Source organism: Tursiops truncatus, chromosome X (genome assembly GCF_011762595.2).
Source record: "Tursiops truncatus isolate mTurTru1 chromosome X, mTurTru1.mat.Y, whole genome shotgun sequence".
Classification (NCBI taxonomy): Eukaryota; Metazoa; Chordata; class Mammalia; order Artiodactyla; family Delphinidae; genus Tursiops; species Tursiops truncatus.
This window is the reverse complement of record NC_047055.1, coordinates 79548275-79568209: the sequence shown is the minus strand read 5'-3', so window position 1 is coordinate 79568209 and position 19935 is coordinate 79548275. Positions and strand designations below refer to the sequence as shown.

General features: G+C 45.8%; 1 protein-coding gene and 1 pseudogene across 4 annotated transcripts in view; both read right to left on the bottom strand.

Moving 5' to 3' along the window:
• Positions 1-19935, bottom strand: part of NHSL2 (NHS like 2) — a 275443-nt gene that overhangs the window by 160669 nt on the left and 94839 nt on the right. The gene's annotated exons all lie outside the window — the stretch shown is intronic.
• Positions 395-2940, bottom strand: LOC101321620 (microtubule-associated protein RP/EB family member 1 pseudogene; annotated as a pseudogene).

Genomic DNA, 19935 nt, shown 5'->3' with positions numbered 1-19935 from the left:
TTTATGAATAACAATGAAATAATACTCTATTGCAAATTCCATATAGCCAATTGATTTTCATACAATGAGTTCATTAATTTTGCTGAACTCTTACATCCATAGCCATCCTACAGCTGAAAAAGAAGAGTGAGTGTAGTTCCTACATGAATGGTGGTTGATACTTTCATTTATGTTAATGAGTAAGAAGAAAGCGAAATGGTGAAGAAGTGTTGGAACTTGACAGATTCATCAATGATTCAAACAACTCCTTTGCTGAATCAGATAGTAGTTTCCATGTACTGGAAGCATATTTCTTCAATTTTTGGGGTGTTATTCATGAAGATGGACATCATTTCTGAGGATGAGATGAGGATATCAGGGCTATAAATATGAAACACTTTTAAGTTTATGTACATTATTTTTTTTCTCTTGAAATACAGAATTTTATTTAGAAACTGTTTAAAGTGGCAAAAAACCCTGTCAAGACAGACCAGGTGGAAAATGGCTTCCCAATAAAATGGAATTTTAGGGCAACAAAAGTCTAAAAGGTCACAAAAGAGAAATAGCACCACTGTTATTTGAACAATGGCTAGTGACTTGCATTTTTTGGAATTGTTAATCACTGAATCTGGGTTTTCCTCTGAATTCCACACAGAGCATGCACTACACAACAATTTTATCATAAAATACCTGCTTGCTACACACATTTTAGGACAAGCTACCACCAGAAACAAATCAATACAAATACATCAGGGGCAGAACAATCTCAGTAGTGGGTAACACATTTTGCAGAATTCTGCCGAACAAAGGAACTGAATAGGCTGTGGGCAAAGCAAATGAGGGAGTTAAGGAATGAAATATTTTAAATATTAATAATTAACTCAGACATGGTACTGTATTTTCTGCAAAAGAAAATTAACATTTAGTAACACGCTAACATTTTTATCTCCGAAGAGATTAGTGCACTGGCAAAGTATTCCGATAACAGTGGAGGGCTGGGGACAGCAGGTACCGAAAACACCCAGCCTTGCAGATCCCAAGGTAGCAGTGGCCTTCCTTCACTGATCACTCCCTTTGCCAGAGGTCCAGAAAGAACCTGCAGCATGATCACCTGCCTGCTGAACTTCCACTCTAAGCAGCAAACTTTAAGGAGCCAAAGAGGAGTCCCCAGTGGGCAAGGGGAGCAGAGAAGAGAAACATGTTAAATGTAAACTTAAAAGACAGTAAAATGGGACACAACCCCCATTCAAATCCCAGAGATGCGGGCAAGTCCCCAAAAGTAGTTGTTAGATTTAAAAACTGGACACACCTCATTTCAAACAACAACAACAACAACAACAACAACAAAACACAGTACATAGAAATATCAGGGATAACTGGAAAAATCACCAGAGAAATGTTCTATGAAAATCAAGCTCTTCGACTCAACACGTCTCAGGGCTGAAACACACCCTCTATTCATCCAGGCAACAATGCCTCTTGCTTCTTATCAGGGATGCAACTGGTCAAGGACACTAAATGGCTTTACAAAGCAACTTTTCAAACTTTCCTTTTGGGCCAAGGTCTGCGCCTATGAGGATCAGGCAGCCCCGTGAGGGCTGGGAACAGCAGCTCCCAAAGGTTCCAGGTTCTGGCCCTTCCTTCCCAGACACAATGTCAAACACACAGAAGCTCCTGTCATGTTACATTTTACATTTTGAAATATGGAAGCATCTTTTAAATACTCTTAAGGCATTTATTTATTAAAACGTTCTCTGTCAAGATTTCACATTAGCTTAAAATTCAAACCAGTCTTTACACATCTCTACTGAGGTCTCCCCCTTCTCCAGCCATCAGTGCTACCAGCATCCACACAGTGAGCCCCATGGTCAGCCTCTTTGTTCCCTGGGTGAACCAACTAGATGTTAATACTGCTCTGCTACAAGGTAAAAGCTCCTAACTCAAACTTATTGGAAAAGGAGTGAAACTTCTGCAAAGTGCACTTTAAGAAGAGGTACTTTTTGCTTATGAAAAGAAACCAGTGAGTCCTCTAAGAATAAGAAAGGGCAATATTTTACAGTTAAGCACATGATTTGGAGTGAAGAATTCGGATGATGCTCAGCTGGTCCAGGCTGTTAATACTCTTCTTGTTCCTCCTGCAGGCCCCCTTCATCAGGTATCACGAAGCCTTCATCTGTGGCATAGAGAATGTCCACAATCCTCTGCAATACAGGGTTGTTTTCCCCCTCGTTCTCCTGGCAAATCAATTCAATGTTCCTTAGCTTTCCAAAGTAGAAATCTCTCTCTTTCTCCAAGTCTTCGACGGTAAGTTTCAATACGTTGACCTGCTGCATCAATTCGGCTGCTTCGTCATCCCAGGTCCCCACACCAGGATTCTTCCGCACCTCGCCCGGGGCCAGCCTTAGGGGTTGCAGTAGTTCTGTGTGTTGCAATGGGCCTCTGTGGAGCTGCACTGCTAGAGCTGAGAGGTTTCTTCGGTTTGTTCAGAGCTGGAGCAACAAGGGAGGGGGCCACCGCAGTTTCTTGACCTTGTCTGGCAGCTACAGGGTCATAGTCTTTCCTATCATAGTTTGCATCAAAAAACTTCTTGAACCACTGAACGAATTCAAAACTGTCCTGAAACTTTCCTTTTACTAATTTGTCCACAGGAATTATTTTGTCAACACCCATCCTCTTAAAACCTGCTTGTAGTATTTTGAAGTTCTAGATGTATTCGTGTTCTAGCTTAGCTTGGAATTTCACTTTCTTCAAGGTGATGGAGCCAGGGAACAGCATGTCCATAAACTGACAATAGGCAGCCCCTGAGCACAACTGTTCAATCTTTGTCAGATTCAACTGCAGAGACTCATTGATCCAGGCCAGCATGTCATGTCGACTGAGGTTATCACTGGTGACCGACGTTGAGTACACATTCACTGCCATCTTCCGGCTCCGGTTCCGTCTTCGTCTCGTTCAAACCGCCTGACCTAATGTACATTATTAACATTTTCTCCATCATTTTCTCAAGGCTAGAGTACAATGAACAAAACAAGAATCTTTCCCCTTATGTTGACATCTTACATCATTATAAAACGTGTCAAAACTGAGAAATTAACATTAATAACTAAAGTATAAAGCTTATTTGGATTTCACCGATTTTTCCACAAAAGTCTTCTCTCTGTTCTAGGATCCAATCCAGGATCCCATATTGCATTTATTCGGTCACTTACTTGGTAGAATATCCCTCATGTTGGCTTGTTTTCTGTTTTCTCCTATAATTTAATTTTTAACAATAGCTGCGTTTAATAATTGGCTCACAGGTTTCCTAAATATTGAACAATTGGCTCTCATGAGCCACAAGCCCAAGCCACCTCTAGCACACCACTACCTAGGAAGCTCTAAGCAAAACCGACAATTCATTTGTTTTTTCCATCAATTCCACTAATATTTATTGAGCGCCCTCTAGGGGCTAGTGCTGGAGGTGTGGAGATAACGGAAACGTGCAGTCCTTGCCACTGAGAAAATTACAGGTTAAGGGACGTGGCTGAGCAGTAGCAGATAGCACCCCTAGAGCAATCAGGGCTATGATGGGAGGGAATAGGAGGTGCTGGAGCACTCAGAGGTGGGAGGGACCAACCCTGCCTGGAGAGGTCAAGGAAAGCTTCACAAAAGGAGTAAAGGATGAGCAAGAGCTCCCCAGGTGGGACGCAAGGAGATAAGACGACTGTGTGAGCTGAGTCTTTTTTTAAAAAATAAATTTATTTATTTTTGGCTGCGTTGGGTCTTCGTTGGTGCAAGCAGGCTTTCTCTAGTTGCAGCGAGCCAGGGCTGCTCTTCGTTGCGGTGTGCAGGCTTCTCATTGCGGTGGCTTCTCTCGTTGCAGAGAACGGGCTCTAGGCACGTGGGCCTCAGTAGTTGTGGCACGTGGCTCAGTAGTTGTGGCTTACGGGCTTAGTTGCTCCGTAGCATGTGGGATCTTCCCGGACCAGGGCTTGAACCTGTGTCCCCTGAATTGGCAGGCAAATTCTTAACCACTGTGCCACCAGGGAAGTCTGTGAGCTGAGTCTTGATGTGTGAGTGAGAATGAGCCAGTCAGTTGAGGAAGCAGAAGGAAAGCAGTCACCATTTATTCTTTCATTCTATAAGCATTTATTAGGCATCAATTCTGTACCAGGCTCTGGAGATGCCCAAATATGTAATGAATAAGGGCATTCAAGTGTGACAAGGGTTGTGATGGTGGAGACGGTGCCTGGGCTGTCTTGAAGATGAGGTGGTGTGTGCACATGTGAAGGTGGTACCATGAAGGAGCATGGACATAAGGGCACTGGCCAGACATCTCCTCCCTGGGAGTGCAGAAGAACCTAAGAGTAAGCTCTCAGGCTTCTACCATCACTTCACCTAATGCAACCAACAGCTTTTGCCAGAGGACGACTAATGCCAGAATCTTTCAATTCAGGTACAATATGTTCACACCCCCCTCTTTCCAGCCCCTCACACCCAGAGCCCCGTGTACAGACCTCTGGGAGCTACACTTAGCAACTGACTCCTGCCTTGGGCAGATGGCATATAAATGCTCTCGGGATGAGGTAGTGTTGACCAACTCAAGGCACGGGCTCTTGACCTGGGATCAAGAACCCCCAGAAGAGCTCCTATGTCCCTTTCTCAACCCCCCTAGAGATATACCTCAGCCACTCTATACATCATTATACTGCTTTATTTTCTTCATAGCATTTATTACTATCTGAAATTAAGTCTTTTCTTGCTTTTGCCTGTCTCCTCCCACTAGAATCTCAGTTCCTCAAACATAGAATCCTTGTCTGTCTTGTCATCAATATATCCCCAGCTCACAGCTCAGGGTCTGGCCCATGGGGGGTATTCATGAAATATTTGTGGAGTGGACAAGTGAACGAATGAATGGGTGGATGGATGCTATTATTCAGATTTGAGGGTTGCATTCCTAATCCTCTGTGGCCCAAATTATTTCCCTCAATTTAAAATCCGTTGCCTGTCTTTGGTGCTGTGAACTAAAATGTTGCCTGGATGTTGCAGCCATCAAGCCACCACATTACAGCTGCCCCTAAGGAAACTCAGGATAGAAAAAGGATGCCTGCCATCTAGCAGTCAACTGCTGCAGCCACCCCCGATGGTGTACCCTGAGGAGACTCAGGATGAGAAAGCACAGGATACTGGCCCCAGATAGCAGAGGTGCATATCAAAGGAATGATTCCAGTGAGCCCAGACTCTTGTATCTTCCCATACATAGAAAGCGCTAAATTCCTTAACTTGAGATATCTGGTTTTCTTCCATTAACAGTAATCTTTTGATGTTCCAACTACCTGGTCTTTTGTTGCAAAAACTCCCGTATATCCTGGCTCACCCCCTTGGCTCTTAGGAACAGTTTCTCAGCATTATCTGAGATGCTGTGTCCCAGGCTAGAAGTCCTCAGAACGTCTGCTGAATAAAACATAACTCTCAACTTTTAGGTTATGTGTTTTTTTCCAGTCAACAGTGCCTTGACTCTAAACTTGAACCTTACATGGAGGAAGAAAACTGACATGCATGAAATCCAGAGTGCTCCTCTTGGAATTGTTGTGAGAATGTGAAAGATAATGACAACTAATATTTGTTGTGTTTACTAAGTACCAGTTCCCATTCCAAGCACTTCAGATGCATTCAATAAATATTTGTCGAGTCCCTACCAGGTGCCAGGCACTGTTTAGGCCTTAGGGGTATAGCAGTGAATAAAAGACAAAGTAATCTCTACTTTTAGGGACCTTAACCATTAGCTCATTTAATCTGAAAACAACCTTGAGATGCAGACCTTGTGATCAGTCCCATTTTAAAGATGAGGAAACTGAAGCACAAGGTTAGATCACACAGCAGAGCCAGGCAGTCTGGGCCCTGAGCCTGTGTTCTTAACCAATAGGCTCCCCTGCCTCCTGAAGAGCTATTATATAGGGAAGTGCTTGGCAAACTTTGAATGACTTTGACAAATTTGAGTTCCTATTTTTCTTGGTGGGAGCATGGTGTGGGGAGGGGGCAGGAAAGAGACTGGGCCAGGGAGCTCAGAGGATGCGTGGAGAGCAGTGATCCCGGAGGTGCCTTTGGTACTACTTAGGCCAGGAGAGCACTAGCTGTGTCTCTGGAGTCCCCACTGGCCTCTTGCGGGGGCTGTCAGACTTAGCAGACTCACATGGAGTAAGGCTGCATGAAAGAGGCTGCAAGGCCTCCTCACCAGCATGTACTTAGCTCTTTGTGGATTTTTTTTTTTTTGGCTAGAGTCCTGTCCTGGTTCCCCTTCTACTGATTTGTTGCCCTTATGGGGGCCCTGCCCCACCCCCGCTGCATAGTCCTCCCATTTAGCCTCTCAGCCCAAGAAGACAAAGGAAAGTTTGGCCAACCCCCACTGGGCTTTTCTGGTTTTCTGTTTCCATTGGAACAAAGAACTGCTCACCAAGTGCTCTCTGATCTTTGGAATGAGAAAGGAAAATAGTTTATCACATGGAGTACCCCCCACACACCACCCCCATCACTCACTGGTCTCAGCCTTTCAGGACACCCAGATTCCTGGCAAGGCTAGGCAGGGAAGGCGCCTCCCTTCTGCTCAGCCTTCAGGGAGCCGGCAGGAGAGTGATGACTTCCATCTGGGCTGGCCTGCTTTCCACTCCTTGGGCTCCACCTGTGTCCTAGATGGAGCAGAAGGAAGAAGGAAGCATCCTCCCTCCTGCCTCTCCCACAGCTCCAACCACACAGATGAGCCTCCTAGACCTTGGTCAACAGATTTCCAAGTGATTCCTGCAGAAGGATGAGAGGTTGCTTGGGACCTTGGGCAAATTCCTTAATCCCTCCAAGACTCAGTGTTCACTGAAAAATGGGCCGAAGAATGCCTGCTTCATAATGTTATTGCAAGGATTAAAATTTTAAGTGAGAAATGTTTGAAAAATGCTAGGCCCCAACTAGACTAGGTAGAAGAATTTAGTTTGGTCTAGGAGAGGAGATGGCATTGCTCCAGAGATGGGCCTACCTGAGTGGTAGGTGTGGTAGAAACTTTTGCTCTGGAAAGTGGAGTAGGACGTCCTCCCAACTGCTGGGCTCTGCCAGACTTCTCCCTTGCACCAGGCCTTTGGGTCAGAGCCAGATACCCTTTGCAGAGCACCGCTGGCTTGATCGAATGTGGCTGATGGCAGCCACCCCATCCCCCATCATTATGTAACCAGCTATATACCATGGTGTCTTTATAGATGTGGGTTGAAAAGAAGATGGCACATTGGAAGAGGTCAAGAAAGCAAAAGGGAATGGCAGGGGTGAAGACCTCTGCCCTTGTGTCCATGGGGCCTGAGTTGCAAACCCAGATGGCCAGGCCCTCACTTTACCCCTTAGAGATGATCACAGATCCCTCACTTTATCAAAGAGCAAACTGAGGATCATAGAGCAGAAGGGACTTGCCCAAGGTCACCCTGGCTAGACCTGCTAACTTCTATGGACTAGTGGGCTCTCTGTTTCCCCTATACAACCTGCTCCTGTGAATCCAGGTCACATGGTCCAGAGATGGCCCAGAGCAGCCTCACTGATCCCCTCAGTCTACCTGTTTATTCAGTAAGTCCTCATTGAGTGCCTACTATGCACCAGGCACCTAGATTAGAAGGCAATGTCTGATTTGGGGGAAAATGAAACAATGAAGGGACTTGGGGGGGCAGCAGAGTTGGGGATGGTGCTTTATAAGAGGATGGTCAAAGAAGGATTTATTGAGAAGGTGACATTTGAGCAGAGATCTGAAAGAAGTGAGGGAGTGAGGCCCGCAGATATCTGGAGGAAAAGAATTCCAGGCAGAGGGACTTCCCTGGTGGCGCAGTGGTTAAGAACCTGCCTGCCGATGCAGGGGACAAGGGTTTGAGCCCTGGTCTGGGAAGATCCCACATGCCGTGGAGCAACTAAGCCTGTGCACCACAACTATCGAGCCTGTTCTCTAGAGCCTGTGAGCCACAACTACTGAGCCTGCGTGCCACAACTACGGAAGCCTGCGCTCTAGAGCCTGTGCTCCTCAACAAGAGAAGCCACCGCAACGAGAAGCCCATGCACCGCAACGAAGAGTAGCCCCTGCTCACCATAACTAGACCCACGTGCAGCAATGAAGACCCAACGTGGCCATAAATTGATTTTTTAAAAATGAAAAAAAAAAGAATTCCAGGCAGAGAGAACAGCAAATGCAAAGACCCTGAAGCTGTCTGGGAACAGCAAGGAGGCCAGAGTGGCTGGAGCAGAGTGAGTGAGGGAGATAGTGGTAAGACATGAGGTCAGACAGGTCGTGGGGGGACAGATCACTCAGGACCTTGTGGGCCATTGTAAGAACTTAGGCTTTTAGTCTGAAATAGAGACCCATTAGAGGGTTTTGAGCAGAGGCAGGACATGACCTGACTTATGTTTCATCAGGATCACTCTGACTGCTGTGTCGAGAGTCGATGTAGAGGATCCAATAACTTTATCTAACAGGCAGACCTGGTAGGAAGCTGTTGCTAATATCTAGGCGACAGATGATGGTGGCACAGACCATGATAGTGGTAACAAGTGGTTCAATTCTGGATACTACGAAGGTGGAAATAACATGATATGCTAATAGAACGGAGATGGGAAAGGAGAGAAAGAGAGAAGAACGACTTTGGGGTTTGGGTCCTGAGCAACTGGAAAGTTGGGGATGCCATTAGCTGAGATGGGCAAAACTGTAGGAGCAGCAGGTTTGCGGGGAACAGTCTGGACTTTGGCTTTGAACGTGGTAAGTTTGAGATGCCTATGTGACACCCATGAGGATGCCTGTGAAAGCCAGACCAGGAACAGCGTGTCCTCCCTCCCTCCCTCACTCGTACACTCGCTAGTTCAGCAAGGATGAGGCGAGCAAGCCCAGGCACTGGGGATGCGGCTCCCCGGCTGGCTTCCCTGTCATCAGTCTCTTCCCTCTCCTGTCCACATGACACATGCAGGCTCCAGTGGTGGCCTTCCAAAGCCAAGGTCAGATCTGTCACTCTCCTGCTCTAAGCCCTCAGCTGGTCCCCACTGCCTCCAGAGTAAAAAATTATCCGTCCTGTTCCTGCCACTCCCAGCCCCCATTCCTTACATAGCTGTCACAGAGCGACTCACCAGGGCCTGAGCAGGCCATCCAGAGCCATAACTCCAAGGGTCTGCTCAGGGGCTGCCCCAGGCTAGGAGAGGCCTGCCCTCTCCTCAGCTTGCTCTACTTGATTTCTTCCTCCAGGACCTGGCCAAGCCATCTCCTCTCACCTGAAGCCTGCCTTTCTCAGCTTTTACACACACAGAGGGAGCCTCACCCAGGGAGCCCTGAGCCTTTACACATTTGAGAGTCACTGTTTGCTCTCCTGTCTCTCCCCTCACTGTGCTAGTTGCTCCTCGAGGGCAGGGATTATTTATTTATTCATCTCTGTAACCCCAGGATAGCCCTTGCCAAGGTACCCAATAAAGTTTTATTGAATGAATGAATGGTCTAATATGCGACAATAGAGAGGCTAAGGGATCAGAGGGAGAATTCATTTGGCTGAAGGAGGGAGGTCAGAGAAGGTGTCACAGAGATGCTAGTTAAGCTGGGTTTGGAAGATCAGGAAAGATTTAGCCAGGCCAAAAGAATTCTCAGTGATGTGCAACTAAATTTCACTTCTCACAATGGTCACAAACTGGCAGCCAGGAGGCTGAATATGGCTTACAGATGCTTTTAGTCTGGTCATTATTTTTTTTTTTTTACCATGTGAGGAGACAGGCATTATGTTTGGTCACACCACAACTCTCAGCCCTGTTAACTGCCAAGGGTGGCATGGTGAGTGTGGCCCTGCATGCATATGCGTTTGCCTCCCCGGCTCAGGGAACCCCCAAAATGCTCACTGTCCAAAATTCCTACTGCTAAGGGGAGGACAAACTTGGCTCATTCAAACTCAGCCCCAAGCCATGGAAGCCACATGGCCATGCCAGGCCTGACCAGCTGGTTACTAGCCATGGGGATGAAGACCCAAATGCTCAGCAACTACCAGACCATCGTCTCGACCTCAAAGCCCCCTAGGTGTGTGAGAGCTCTCCTCACAATGGTAGGAGAGGATGCAGGGCTTGAGCAGTGTGTAGGAAGCAGCTGCAGAGCCCAGGCCAGGGCTTGTCTTACCCTGACGCCCAATTACTCGAAAGGTAGAGAAAAGCAACCACAGAGTCCCCTCAGTGGCTCCCATCTCAGAAGGAGATGGCATTTCAGCAAGAAGCCTCACTGTGTGATGATGACAAGGCTGAACACGAGGCGCGGGTATGGGTCTGCAACCAAGACTCCAGCCTTATCTCCTTTACCCGCTAGTCAGAGAGAGCTGGGTTTCTAGGACACCCATGGCAGCTGAGTGTGCCAACAATGGCACAACTGTGCTGCCAGACACAGGCCCAGTGGGCTATGCGGAAATTAAGGTGAGAGCAGTTGGCTCCACGCCCATGTAGCTGACAATGGGGCTCTCCAGCCTTTCCTGTGTTTGCTCCTGTCACTGCCAGAACATCCTGGTTTCAACCTGCAAGCCACAAATCCACACACAACAGCTATAGCCAAGTTTCCCAGTCATGTCAGAAACATGTACATAACACACAGTACAGCCACAGTCATACCATCCACCACATCACATCTCCCCATGTGCATGGTCTTTAGCCTGAGCTGCAGCCGAGCCCCACCTAGCCGCCTCTCCTGCCCTTCAGCGGCTGTGATGTCTTACACTTCCCCAAGCAGGTGTGCCCACCTCTCCTTGCACACGCAACGGTCTTACGTGTCTCACCCAACGCCTAGCTGACATGAGTTGGGTGCAGTCATGCAAAGGAAACCAACAATACTAAAAAAATAATTTAAAACTGTTTCTCTAGGGCTTTACATGTGTTCCATAAAGTTTCTTCGGTAGCAGATGCAAACTTATATATAGAATGGATAAACAACAAGGTCCTACTGTATAGCACAGGGAACTACCTTCAATATCCTGTGATAAACCATCATGGAAAAGAATAAGAATAGATATATATGTATAACTGAATCACACTGCCGATTTCTAGTTTCACTAGAAACTAACACAACACTGTAAATCTTCACTTCACACTTCAATAAAATAAATTTTTTAAAAATTTCTTTGGAAAGTTTACTTTCTCCATTCTATTTGCCTTTGAAAAACAGTACTAGGGATTCACCTCCCTGAGTTCAGAAGCTGCCAAGCACGAAAGGGCAGAAACAGGGAAGCAACACTACACAGTCAATCCCTTTCACTCCAGGAAGCTCCCTAGAATTATCCCAGACACATGAAACAGCTTAGTCAGAAGCACTGTCTGTCTTCTCCCCTCTGCCTTTCTCATCCTCCCTGTCCTCATCAGAAATGCCTATAACTGCTACATACAGTGTGACTTCACCATGTGTGTCCCCTAACTGAATAACCCCTCTATGCCTTCCACATTGAGTTCAGGGGCAGCCAGGCTATACATACCCCAAGTCAGTGGGCCATCAGAGGTTCCACTTTTACTCAGTGATTGTGCCCAGTGATGGGCACATATACCTGCACCAGCCCTTTGCCCAGCTCCCAGTACCTTTCACCCAGGTGCTGCCCAAACATGTGGGGCTCAGCTGCTGTCTGGGCTGAGCGAGTGTCTTCCAGCAGCCGCTATGTTGGTCTGGCATCCCCCTGGTGAGCCGAGTCTTGCCAGCCTGTGGCCAGGCAGGTTTGCAGCTATGTGGCCCTAGGGACCAGCTAATGCAAAGGAGCCCAGTGGTGAGAATGCTGTCCCTGACCTTCCTTGCCCACCCTGCACTTCTCTGTGGAGTCTCAATGTGGACCAGGCCACCGAGAGCAAGGCGGAGATCGAGAGCCTGGCTTGCTAGCACACACTCCACATTCAGCACTTTGTCCTGGAAAGGATCCTGCCAGGCAACTTAAGCTAAATTCATACTTTGTGCCTGCAACCGATGCCCCCTGTGTATGTATGCCCAGCTGGCTGCCAATGAGCTTGCTGTGCTTGGTCCTTTCTAGATTGTAAATGGGCCCCACTGGTGCTGGGTTATGTGAAGACAATCACTTTCGATGGAATAACATCTCCCCCTGCAGCTGACTGCCAAAATCAGAATACTAAGGGCACACACCATTGTTCTTTGGTGGCCTGTTTTGGGAGGGCAGAGCCAGTCAGGCCTGGCTGCTGTGTATGAGATGACATTAGAAACCACTTAAGCAAAGCACTTGTAATTTTCATTTCTAAGCAGGTCAAGCAGAATCCTGGCCTTGCCAGAGTTGAAAGGTGCATAAACACCACCTCATCCAAGGGTCACAAATGTAAATGCCTTTAGGCACCCAGCAGCTAATGAAAATGAGCGAGGAGGGGAGGTGTAAGAAAATGAGGGAGGGGGTGTGGAACTGGAGCCCAGTTGCCTTACAAAAAGGCATTTAAATTCATTTTAATGTGCCAACCAGCAAAGCAGGCCTGCAGGCCCTTAGGGCCAAAGACCTGTAAGTTTGGGAGTGCTGCTGGAGACAGGAAGCCCAGAGAGAGCAAAGGACTTATTCAAGGTCATGCAACTAGTCAGTGACAGAGGTCCCTGAACAGCTATTTGGCAAAATGAGTCTTTATCACATTCATTCCTTCAGCAAACAAGTCCTGATCACCACGAGGTCCTAGGCTTCCTCCTGTGCCATCAGGGTCCCAGAAGTGAACCACACATGCTCTCTATCTTCAAGACAGTCTCAGTCCAGTAGGGAAGTGTCAAGAACTAAGACCGGAAATTGAGATTGACAGCAGAGAGCATGGGACCTTGAATGTCAAGCCGAGGCATTTGGATTTTATGCTGGAACCAGCAGAGAAGCCTTGGGAAAGTCTGAGCAGGTCTCAGAAAGCTGTTCTATAGGAAGATTCATCCATCAATGGTAACAAGATGGACTGGGGCCAGGCCAGTGGGGTGGGAGGTGTAATTGGAGACACACAGAGTGGCTGAAGAAACCAAGAGTCTATGTCTAAGGTAATGAGATTGAGGGTCACTAAGAAGACAGGGGAAAGGATGAATGTGTAAGACACTGCAAATCAACAGGGTGGGGCTTCCAGAGGCAAGAGTGTGTGTGTGGGGTGGGGGGAGCTGGGGTGAAGGAGATGGGTTGGCAAAAGGCGAGAATAGGGAAGAATCAAGATGACTCCAAGATGGGGTGGATTGCTGGAATGCCAACAGACAGGAAGAAACCCGGGAATCGGGTAGGGGGAGAGTGGGTGGGTGAGGATTCCCAAATGTTTCTCTGTGACAGCAGCCTCAAGACCAATAGGAAGAATCTGGTATTATCTGTTTTACATTATTGGAGCCTCTCCTTCCTCAGTATGGAAAATTGAGCCAGGGCTTCTTGACCTCTCGACTCTTCCATGTGCCCGGAAGTGACCCCTGGGGAAATCCCACTCGGTGCTTCTGGGTGAAATGGTCCAACGATTTAACAAATACTAATCAAATAAATAACTAAAATACATTCTCCACCCCCGGCCTCTTTCTGTCCCCCACTCCAAAACAGCTCTGTGGGAAAGTCAATTTGGGAATTTCCCACATGTGTCTATGACTGCAACCCCAGAGCAGTGGTCTAAGTCAGCTACAACCTTCAAAATTCTGTATTTGCTTCTTATATCAAAGGCAGCCTGCTGGCTGGGAGAGCCCTGGTGATGTTGTAAAATATTTCCCCATGTCACCTCAGGGGCTACCTGGAACTTCTGTACTAGCTTCCAAAGGTGTGGGCTACCAGGTCGAGAGAGGCCTGCCAGGCATGTGACTGAACCATATGACCCACTCACCCCCCACCCCCCACAGGGATGTTCATTTGCCTTCCGTTCCCTCTCAAGTTGCCCTTTCCTCTTCCCTCTGGAAGAGGGTGCAGCATCAGTGAACAAGCCAGAACCGCTGTGGGGTTCCAAAAATAGATGAAGACTTCCAGTCCAAGTTTTGGCTACAGAAAGGGGACTTGAAAAGCTGCAGATGAAACTGAAGCTGAAGGATGCATAGGGCTCTGGAAAGAGTAGGGGCTTTGGCGTCCAACTTTGGTTCAGATCTCAGCTTGGCCTCATTCCAGATGCATGGTCTGGTCAGTTTTTTTCATGCATAAAATTGTTATTATGATACCTCCCTTTCAGGGTTACTGTGAGAATTAAATGTGATGATGCATGCACAGTTCCCGGTACATAGTAAATGCTCAATACAAATTAATTTCATCTTCCATATCTTCTGCTTTTGAAGACAAGGTCCTTAAAAAATAAGGACCAGGTGTTATACCAAAATACCACCTAGTGAGACGGGTCAGTGGAGAGGAGAGCTGAGGAGAAGGGAAAAGGTGCCAATATCTCATTTTACCAAGTGGAGATTCAAAAGGTGCAGATGATAATTGATGGAACAAAAACATAAAAGTGTTAGTATACTGCATAAATTACTAGATTAACCAATAAAAGAATAAAAATGGTGATATAGCCATATAATGGTGATAAATCCTCAACGAGCTTAGCAGGAAGTCAACAATCTCCCAAAATTGGTAAATGAAGGAATAAAAGAAGTGTTTTATTTAGAGAAATGAGGGGTAAATACAGGAAGAAAAGAACAAAAGTTGGTTGCCTTCCAGAAAGGGGACTGGGTGGGGTTCCTTCAGGGATCTGTTGTTTCTTTCCATGGGCGTGTTCCACTTTGATTACAAAAACCCAACCAGGAATAAGATGGAAAGTCTGGACCAGCACCTATGCCCACCACCTTAAAGGATGGCCCACAGCATCACAGCTGCCATATGCTTCACCTTTAGCCCCCTTTCCTGCATGTTGTGCATGTCCCTCATTTGAGGTAGACCAAAGCCTTAAAAGGGGGCAGAAACTTGATTAGGCCAGTTGCTCAAAGAAGCTCCCTTGCAGGAGAGCAGAGATGGCAGTCAGAGTGGCATGGGGCACAGGCCAACTTGAGAAGTCCTTTACAGAACACATTCTCCACTGGGAAGGGTCTACCTGTCCTGCCCCTGGATCCCCAATTTGATGATCAGTTCACACTAGCTGACCATAGATAGCATCCCGAAGTGCCAGGATATGGCACACGTGGCTACGCGAGCAACTCTACCCACCCATAGCCCTGCTTGCAAGGAGAAAGATCTACGCCAACTTCCAGCCCAGAAGGAGCCCACCACTCTCCATCCCACTGCCTGAAACTTCTGCCTGGAAGCTGCCTTGAGGCTCTTTTCTTAAAAATTCATTCATCCAGAATTGACTGATGCCCAGCAGGAATGCGAAGACCACTTCAAGGGAGAGTAAATTAAACCTTTTTCACTTTCAGGCAGAGGGAGAATTAGAAAAGTGCTGAGGGAAAATTTTGCCTGTGTGACAGTTTTGCCTGGGGCCAGGCCAGGACCGGACTACCCTAAAACACACATATGAGCACATGCACACACACACACAGCCAGGGAATACACACTCACACAGAAACACCTCCTATGATCTCTGATAAACCCTTTTCCCTTTATCAAGTCTGCCATGGTGGCTCTGGGTAGTTCGTTTCTCCTTCCATTTTTTCATTTACCAGTTTTGTTGAGATACAATTCATATACCATGCAATTCAAACAATTAAAGTAGACAATTCAATGGCTTTTAGTATATTCACAGAGTTGTGTATCCATCACTACAGTCAACTTTAGATCATTTTCATCATCCCCCGAAAGAAACCCCATACCCATTAATTCCCTATTCCCCCTTCCCCACAGTCCCTAGCAAACACTTAATCTATTTTCTGTCTCTATAGGATTTGCCTACATAATCATACAATATGTAGGATTTTGTATCTTGCTTCTTTCACTCAGAATACTGTTTGCAAGGTTCATCCATGTTGTAGCATGTATAAATCTTCATTCCTTTCGATGGCTGAATAATATTCCACCGTATGGATCTGGATATACATTTGTTTATTCACTCACACACTGAAGAACACTGAGTTGTTTCCATCTGTTGGCTATTATGAATAATGCTCCCATGAACTTTGTACAAGCTTTTGTGTGGACATGTGTTTCCATTTCTCTTGGGTATAAACCTAGAAGTGGAATTGCTGGGTCATATGGTAACCTGGGTAATATATTTAACCTACTGAGGAACTGCCAGACTGTTTTCCAAAGTGGCTGTGCCATTTTACATTCCACTAGTAGTGCATGAGGGTTCCAGTTGCTCCACATCCTTGCAAACACTTGCTATTTTCCATATTTTTGATTATAGCTATCCTATTAGGTGTGAAGTGGCATCTTGTGGTCTCAATTTGCATTTCCCTCATGACTGATAACGCTGAGTATCTTTTCATATGCTTGTTGGGCATTTGTATATCTTCTTTGGAAAGCTGTCTATTCAGATCCTTTGTCTATTTTTAAATTGGGTTATTTGTCCTTTTGAAATTGAGTTAAGAATTCTTTATATATTCTGTATGCAAGTTCCTTATCAGATATATGATTTACAAAAATTTTCTCTCATTCTGTGGGTTGTCTCTTCACTTTCTTGATGGTGTCCTTTGAAATGAAAAAGTTTTTCACTTTCGATTAAGTTCAATTTATCTATTTTTTTTGTCACTTGTGCCTTTGGTACCATATCTAAGCAACCACTGCTTAATCCAAGGTCATGAAGATTCACACCTATACTTTCTTCTAAGAGTTTTAGCTCTTACATTTAGGTCTTTGATCCATTTTGAGTTAATTTTTGTATATGGTGTGAGGTTAGGGGTCCAATTTCACTTGCTTTTGCATGAGGACTCTCATTCCTTTTTATTTCCAAGGGCAGCACCTTAACTGAGAACTGGGTCTAGGCAAAATCATGACTCATAATAATTACCAATGTCACTGATTAGGTCTCTACTAGATACTCACATATGCTATCCCTTATTTTTACAGCAACTCTTCAACGTAGACCTTTGTACTATTCTCATCTTACATTTGATCAAAGTTGTCCCTCTTTCCACAATTGGCAAGAGGCAGGGCCAGGATTTGCATCAGGCCTGTCTGCCTCCAAAGCCTAGATTCAAAGTGCTGCACCAGGCTGCAGAAGTAAGCATGGTAATAGTGCTTGAGATATGCTGGTTGAATGACTCGATAAGGACAGGTTGTTGACAACAGCTGATGTTGCACAGGAAGTGATCCCGGGATAGGCTAAACGATGCCTGGACCAGGAGCAACTTAGCAGAAAAATGAGCAGTAACTTCGGCATTAAGTACTGAATGCACCAAAAGCTTCTGGTCTGATGTAGGTGTGCCATTTCACTCTTCCATGACTGAGTAAAATCTCTAGCTTGGAATCTCTTTCTTCTAGTCCCATGCAGAGTGAGGTTAAAGACCTATAGTAGTTTGTTGGGCCTGGAAATACATGAGGATTACCTGAGAAGCTGTTCTGAGCAAAGTCCTGGCACCAAATGAGGGCCCCATAGATGGGATTGAGTATAAAGTACCCAAGGGCAGGGGCTGGCAGGGCCAAGGGAGGGATCTGACCAAGATTCCCATGTAAAGGAGAGCACTGTAATCAGGGCCTGAGAATGCATGGACACCTGAGAATTGGCTAGTAAGGGAAAACCTAAAAGAAAAGTTTAAGAGATGTCTAATGACTTCTTAGTTTATTTTCTAATAGTAATAATAATAATAGCAGCTTAAATTAAGGCTTCTTATGTGCCAGGTACCATGCTAACTGCTTTACATGTATTAACTCATCTCATCCACATGAGAACCTCATAATAGAGATACTGTCATTATGTCTATTTTACACACGAGAAAACTGAGGCAAAAAGAGGTTAGGTAACTTGCCCATGGTCACACAGAGAGTAAGTAGCAAAGGTGGAATCTGAATTTAGGCCACCTGGCTCCAGAGTCTGTGCAGTTATGCTATTAGGCTGTATAAGTACAAGTGGAATGTAAATAAGGGAGGTGGGAGAAAAAAGCACAGTCACCTTCTTCTAGAAAGTTATATTATGATTTCAGAAATTTTCCACTATCCTCCTAGTGAGGTGTCTGGAGCACTTTGAAAAGTTTTTAAAGGTTTACCAATAAAAAATGGTGCCACGATTAGGACTGTGGTTTTACCTCATTGGAAAAGGTCAAGAAAGAGAGATCCATTAATCCAAAAGTTTCCAATTTCACCTAGTATGGGACACATATTCTGGGAGGACAAACATTAGTTAAGGTTTATAAAAGAACTTACTGTGTATAAGACAATGTTCTGAGAGCTTTCATGAACTGTTAAATTTAATAATCACAATAATCCTTTGAAGTAGGTACTATTATTGTCCCCCATTTTACAGATGAGAAGATGAGACACAGCTTTTTCAAGGTTACACAGATTATAAGTGGCAAAACTGAGATTTATATCTGGGAAGTCCATCCTTCCATCTGGGGCACCTGTTATGCTAAACCAATCTTGCCAAAGTCTATAAGGGAGGCTGTTACCAAAGAAGCCAGACTATAACGTTATCCTGCTGTCCTCAATCCCTTTTTTGTTTTGCAACTTGTTTTAAGCCTACTTTTAAAAGTTCCTTGTGTTGACTTCAGCAGTTTAGAAGTTTTCATAAGCACCAACATATCCTGGCCCAAGCCACCCAGATACCACTGTCACACAGTTGTACTACTCTTTTCTACTGGTTTATCATAGAGAAAAAACAATGCCCTATGATTTTCCAGAAGGAAAAGTGTATCTCAAGTGTCTCCCTTATCTTCCTGCCCCTGCTTCTGTAATATATTAGAAAGACAACAGGCTTTAGGGTAGACAGATCTGGATTCAAATCCTGCTTTCTCTGCTTCCAGGCTGGGAGGCCTTGGGCAGGTTGCTTTGCCTCGGTCTGTTCCTCTATGATATAAGGATAATCATAGCAGCTATTTTAGCCCCCAACCCCACCTCCCTCCTCCTCCAACGTCATACATATACTGAGTTCCTGCACTGTCCCAGGCACTTGGGGGCAGGGGAGAGAGGAAACGGAATAAGACAGGAAAGCATATTTAGGGCATGATAAGAAGTCCAATGTGACTGAAGTATTGTATAGAGAAGGTAAGGAGGACTGAGACCAGAGCAAGACTCTTGAATGCCTCAGACAAATGGGTTAAACTATATTTGAGAGGCAATGGAGCCTTTGAAGGTCTTCATACAAGGGATGATGCAATCACGATGAACGTTTGTCGAGTACTTATTCCAGGTTAGGCATGATTCTTCACTAAATCCTCACAACAGGACTATGAGTAGGTACTGCTATTTTGCATATTTTGCAGGTGTGGAAACAAAGACTCAGAAAGATGGACTCACTTGCCCAAGATCTCGCATAGCTTATAAATGGCAGGCCTGGGACTAAATCTATACAGCTGGATCCCGGAGCCCTAGGAGGCTCTGTTATTTTGAGGTAACTCAATCAATCAGGGTTGTACACAGTAGACTGGAGGGGAGGGCAGAAAACAGAAACCATTTAGGAGGTCATTATAGTCATCCAAGGGAGGATACAAGTGAAATGGAGGCAGTAGCACAGACGCTGAAAATAGTCTTCTAGAACTGGGCAAATGAGTTAATGTGGGAGGTGGGGGGGTGGTTAATCTAGCCCAGAAGTGGGAGGGGCAGGAAGAGGCTTGTCCCCCCATGTTCTTAAAAATTAAGAATAATTGTCAACAGCTTTAAACAGGACAGTTTAATATCTGGATTTCAGTCTTCTCTTAATGAACCAGAGGATTTGGCAGCACTGGGCTGGCACTCCCACAGGGCACCAGTGGCCTGGGGCCCAGCAGTAGCTTCCCTCTTGAGACAGAGAACCATGCCCCAAGGCCCTCTGGGCCCTGCTTCTCCACCTTACCTGGCTGGCCAACGGGGGCCCTGGAGCCCCTAAGCCCTGAATTTTGTTAGACTGCAAACCCAGATGCTGGGGGGAATGAATTTGGTGGGGAGGGGCTCGTTTAGGAGAGGAGAGAAACACTGTCTCTGTAAATAAAGAAAATTCAGTGCC